Consider the following 6352-nt stretch of genomic DNA (forward strand, 5'->3'; position numbering starts at 1 on the left):
ATCGATATACTAGAGCTATGCGAAAATAATAATAAAAGTGAGATATTTCGTGGCAAACTTTGAGCTTGGGGTAAACGTGAAGCCATAAGTGTCACCAGTGAGTATTCTCAGGGCAAATGGGAAATGAGTTAAAAATAAACTATCAGGCTGCAATTTACAAAAATTTTCATATTGTACTATTCCATCCTCATGTTCATGTTCAAGGGAGGGAGACATAGACTTACCAAACTTTATGCTAAAGGGACATTGAAGGACATCTGATGCCCCTAGCCACACACATCTACCCAGTATACAGATGGGACTATCAAAGGCAAGGGACACCCAAAGTCACATGCAAAATTAGCTGCTGGGGAGGGTGAAGCCCTGAGCTTTTCGACTTCTAGCCTAGTTCCTCTCTGAAAAACAAGAGTCTCATGAGGCAGCGTTATCACTTAGAAGCCTGACTGCCAGCTTCAAACTCTATTCCCACTGTTTCTTAGTTTGTGGTCACTATCTCTAGGGGAGTTTTGGGAGACTTAAAAGCACTAAACAGTGCCTGTCATTTAGCTCACTGAATCTTAGCCATTGTGACTGGTACTAGAGAGGGAAGGCAATGTTGTAGCCATTTTGTTGCCGAGGAAGTTGAGGCTGAGACTTGCCCAGGTATCAGAGCCAGAACATGAACTAGTGCTTTTCTGATGAAGGCAGGCAGCCTCCCAAAAAACAAGAAAGTACCAAATGAAGGTAAGATTTGACCATTATCAATAATATATCATAGACTCCAGGTTCATTTCATGCATGTGCGCACAGTCAATGGGGACAGCCCAGGTTTCCTGATGAATTCAGGAGGAAATCTTCAAAATGAGACCTGAAAGCCCCTTGCAAAGAAGTGAGGTGTCTGCCAGGGCACATAACTCACCAGGCCAGCCAACCTTGTAGTTGTGTTTTGGGGAAGCTGTTTATGTTAATTGTAGTTTGGGATTTGGGTGGAAAGGCTCTTTCAGTTCTGGGGTTTTGCTCTCATATCAGGTGGCTGCAGGCCTAGACGGGCCCCTGTTGGAAGGAAGTCAGTCCTCCTCCTCACAAGGAGGAAGGGCCCTCCTGTCTGTGGTTGAAGGCATTGTACTTGCTGGATTCCAGGCTGTCAGTCTCACGGCAGATCTCCCGAACGCTGAGCCTGCAGACTGTTTTGTTATGTTTCTCCTACAATTAATTTAGAAATTGCCCAGCTGCCCACAGCCTCTCCCAGGTATTCTGTAACCCGCAGGCCTGCTCCTGCAACTTTTGCCATGGTGGGACCAAGTCCGGCTGAAGCTGGTAAGGTTGGGGTGGGGTGACAGGAGGCACTGTCACATGATGGTAGAGCTCATCTTAAGCCACAGCCAGTCCCCTTCAGCTTTGGCATCAACCATCCTATTTTTTGAATCTGAAGCAACCAGATCCAAACACTTCAGAACATTATCTTTAAGCCTCAGGGGTGTATGGAGGATCCACAGTACTCAGAGGCCCAAAGAGAAAGGATTTCCCTGGAGCTCCAGTCAAAACTCATAGGCAACTCTCCAGATTCTCAGATTTAGGGAGGAAAAGTCCTCAGACATCAGATGCATTTTGCTGAGGACTTTGTTACACCTTTGCCTCCCATGCAAAAGGTCATGTGACCTTGAGCTTGCGTTCTCTTCTTGGCCCTCAGTTTCCCCATCTGAAAAAATGCAGATAAAACCTGCTTCCCAGGGCAGTTGTGAAGATCCAAAAGATAACGTATGCAGAAGTGCTTGGTACACCCTGAACACAGCGACTTTTCAATAATATCAGGATTTCAGTTAGTCGGTTGTGCCACTGCTGAGCCTCTTGAAGCTGAGGAAGAACAATGGTGGTGAGACAGCCCTGGAGGGGAGTCTAAGAGGTTAGCTCTCTGCACAACTATAGAAAGTTACTTTCCCTGATCCTTGGTTGTTCATTCTATAAAATGGGGGGGTGGGACTAGATAACCTTTCAGCCGCACTTTTATTTATAAGAATGGCAAAGGAAATTTTAAAAGGCATAAACCAAGAATCACTTTTTTCCCTGTCCTGTAAGGGTCACCTATATTGGTTAGGATACATTTGACTGCAAGTAACAGAAAGTCTAAGGAAAAAAGGCTTAAACTTGGAGGATATTTGTTTTCTCTAAAAATAGGTACCCACAGGTATAATGAGTTGTTCCAGGGTTGGTACTTTCAGCAGCTCAGTGATAGCATCAGGCACCCAGGTTCTTCCTACATTTTCGCTCTGCCATTCTCAGTAGATTGGTTTGTTCTAGGCTGGCACATTCCAGGTCCAACATGGCTGCCACACTTTCAGAAGTCACACTCAAACAACATGCAGAGAAGGAGAGAAGGGCTATTCCTCTTCTGCTCTTTTTTAAGGACCAAGAAATGCTTACCAGAAGCACCCAGCAGACTTTTCTGAACATCTCATTGGCCTGAAAAGTATCTTGTGCCTATTTCTAAATACTCACTGAGTAGAATGATGGAATCATCACCACATTTACCTTAGACAAGTCCAGATTGAGCCTAGGGGTACCCCAAGGGGTAACACTTCCCCCCAAAATACATGGCCAACTGAAACCTGGACGAAATCAGGGCCTTACAAGCAAAGAAGAAAGGGGACAGATGGGGGAGTAGACAACTAGCAGTGTCTGGCACATCTTCTTCTTGAATATGCCAGAAAGAAGTATATCGTTTTATTTCTGTCCAGAGTTGTCCACTATACGGTTGTCCTCAACATGCTCCATTTGGTCACTCTCAGGTCTACCATCAAGACTCCTGTGCCCAATTCCCATGATAGGATACTGTTCTTTCTTTTGAGCATTACTGCTGGGAAAATGTGAGCAGACCCCATGTCACACAAGTTCGAATAGTTGTATGAGGCTCTGATGAAAATTTAGGGTAAAAGGAAAGTGTTACTTGGTAAGGGAGAACTTAGAAAAAGCTCATATGTGATATACTTTTCTCATCGTGTAAGAAACCCTTCACAGGGCTGCCCAGAGACATACCATGCTCCTAATCTCACTCCCTGGTCCTGAGGTCTGGACTTCTGTGAGTGAGTGACAAGATTTGTTGATGTTTCAGCTGGACCACATGCTGGCTGCTGTGCAGGGACTGACTGACTGAAGGGAACAGTGTGGGGAGCAGGGAGCTCTGTTAGGAGGCTGGTGCTGAGATCCAGGCAAGATGATGGAGTCTCCTACTGGGCTGACGGCCTTGGAGGTGCAAGATGGGGTGAGGTGGTTCCTGGAGACGTAATGGTTAGAGCAAATTCATAGGGGTATCTGGGGAACAGCAAGTGGTGTGTTGGCTGGAACCTAAGTGTGCAGGAAGGGCAGCTATGGGAAATGAGGTTGGGAAGAGGGTTGGCATAGGGATCATGAAGGGTCCTGAGTGCCAGATAAGGAGTTTGGGCTGTCTGCTGCAGACAGCAGGCTGGAACTCAGCTTCAGGAAGTGGCAGTGGGGCAAAATGGAGGGAGAAGAAAGGAACACCCTTAGGGAGGCCCTGGCTGGCTGCTGGGGACTGAGAGTAGGGGCAAGATTTAGGCTCTATGAGGCTGTGGTTCTCACACTTTATCTCTGGTTGCTGAATTCCTACATGCCTGAAAAACCATGGCTGGGGGGCTGTTCTGTGGACAATCTTAGGAGAAGCAGCTTCAGGTTCTCAGATATGGAGATAAGCTGGTGCTCTACACCAACACCGAGATCCCCCCTGGTTCTGGCTCCCCAATCCTTTCCTCACCCTGGGAGGGGCTGACAGTTGATCCCTGTCTACATGATTTTCACCTGGTTAACCCTTCTGGGTTGAGCTGGAAATCTGAGCCTCAGCTCTCAGAAGAGGTCTTGTGAGACTGGCAGAGGGGCATAGGGAGCTCCATAGGGAACAGCCATCCTCTCCTGGGAGAAGCAAGGACCATTCCAGGAGCTCTGCAAAGGTTGGCTTTGGCCTCAGCCATGTAGAGAAGATGCTGGAGAAAGGGCAGAAATAGGGAGAGACGAGGCAGCAAACTCATTAAGGACCTCCTACCCTCCTCCACCCCATCTGTCCACTCAGTTTTTTCTTTAGTTCTCTGCTCAGTTTGGGCTGAGAAGCACTAGCCCATACTGCCTTTCTCTCTACGTTGTTCTAAGCTTTTTGTTAAACCAGTTCTGGGCTCAGTTTACCCATCCACACAATGGAGTCCTAACAGGGAAGTCCCCCAAGCTGCACTCTACCCCCAACCTGCACCTCCACCCCACCATGTGACCACTTCCATTTTCACACTGCTTTTTATTAAGATGATAATCAAATGCAATCTCTCTTGGGGAAAGCCTAGGTTCTAGTTTGGCATGGACACATCTGAGATCTTGAGTAAGTCATGTGCTCCTTCTTTAGCTCTAAGGAAGCCCTACATACACTGACAATGTTTCTCTTTATTCCTATTATTGAGAACTCATGTGAGCACTGAGATGAGAGTCTTGGTTCTCCCAGAGAGTTGCTATGTGATCCTGGGAAGAACGCTTCCCCAATCTGAAGGTCTGGCCCCATTCTTCATGGTACCTGCTCTCTGTTTGAACTGCTTTTCATCAAGGCCATTCCTGCCATTCCCTGCGCCCCCCCCACCACCAGTTACCTTGTCATGCCAACCCTACCTAGGAGTCAGCACTTCTCAGGAACAGAATGAGCACAGAAACCAAGTTCTCCAGAAAGGTGTGTGTGTTTGGGACGGGAAAGGATTCATTAGGGCGCCGAGTATCTTGCGCTGTCCAAGGGGCACTTAAAATGTTCTACTAGAGGATCCCTCAGCCCAGACAGGTTCAGAGATTGGGGCCCTTTTGGCTGGCTATTATGTCCTGAGAAGAGAGCTTTGTTTTTCTCCTAAATCCCCAGCAACCCCAGAATTGGGTCTAGAGCCAAGAGATCAGAGGCCAAGTTTATGCCATGCTTGGGCAAATGACTGCTGCTTAGGAATGGTACGGAGACTTGAATCCAAAGGTCGCCAACGTGCCTCAGCTAGGAGTCAGAAACCAGGGTTCCTGCCCAGCTTTCAAGATGCTTTCAGATACACTTATTGAATGTCATTATCACAGTCACCGTAAAGCTGGGAACACGAGGTGAGATGTATTCTAAGAGCTAGGATTCCAAGACTCAGAAAGTATACCTTAGGGAGGAGGTGAAGTGCTCCGCCCACCTCAGTCCTGTGCCCCTGCACAGACCTCTCTCCTCTCTGCAGCCAGAGCCATAAGGTAGCACTGTATCGTCGGTTGGTGTTCTTGGTCAGAAACAGGAGGCTCCTAGAAGTTATTCTGGAGTCTCTGATCTCAACAATGGAACAAGTTTTTATTTTGTTTTTGTTTATTCCTTTTTCTAAAGTTCTGCGTCTTTAATCAGGGCATATGAATCACCTGAGGGTCTCGTTGAAGTGCAGGTTCTGGTCCAATAAGTCTGTATTTCTAGCCAGCTCCCAGGGGATGCCTATGGGAGTTGCAAAGCCTCAGGGCTTCAGTCTCTTGTGTAAAAACCAGCTGGGAGAGTGGGCTTCCGCTCTAAGCCTCCCTCCAAGCCTCTCTCCTGGCCCTGAGAAAAGTATATATCCTGGATTGAAATAACCAAGAAAATAGGAGTTAGAGAATGTCAGGGTGAAAGGGGACCTGCCACCTAATTTTGTAGATGGTGAAACTGAGGCCTACCTAGTGAAGGAAGGAACTTGTTCAAGATCTCACAGCATTTCAGTGACAAAGTTCAGAATTCAGGCCTCCTACGGAGGAAAAACAAAAACAAAAACTAGAAAAAATACTGAGGTGTTTGCCGTGCTTTCTCTAGATGAACCATGGGTTCCTCTGATTTTTTTTTCTAACTTGTATTTTTAAAATAATGAACATGTGCCAATTTCATAATATGAAAATTAATTTTAATAAAAAAATTCTCACAAGGTTCTTAGTAAATAAGATTGTGTTTATGAGTGTGCTGGGTAAACTACATACAGTAGCTTCATGTCATGGGTGTTTAGTTCAGCTGGGTGTTTAATCGCCCGAATTCATTTCAAGAAATGAATTACCCTTACTCTTCTGGGCGCACGAATCACCGAGATTAGGAGCGCTAACGCCTTCACCATCAACCACCACCTCAAGAAGCTTCCTGCCCCTTCACCTCTGCGGCTGGGACAAGAATCTTACCCCTTAAATTGGGGAAGAAGGTGCCCTAAACCGTTTTCGTAGTAAACGACCTCGGGCCAATCCCGCTTTTGTTGCTGGTTTCCTAAGCTTAATTGCAAGCAAAGTTAGTTTGAAAGAAAATAAATGTTACAGCTCTGGGGCGAATTCTAACGAGCCTTGGGCAATTAGGGAAGAACGCATCTAATTATTC

The sequence above is a fragment of the Pteropus alecto genome, unplaced genomic scaffold (assembly GCF_000325575.1).
Source record: "Pteropus alecto unplaced genomic scaffold, ASM32557v1 scaffold114, whole genome shotgun sequence".
Classification (NCBI taxonomy): Eukaryota; Metazoa; Chordata; class Mammalia; order Chiroptera; family Pteropodidae; genus Pteropus; species Pteropus alecto.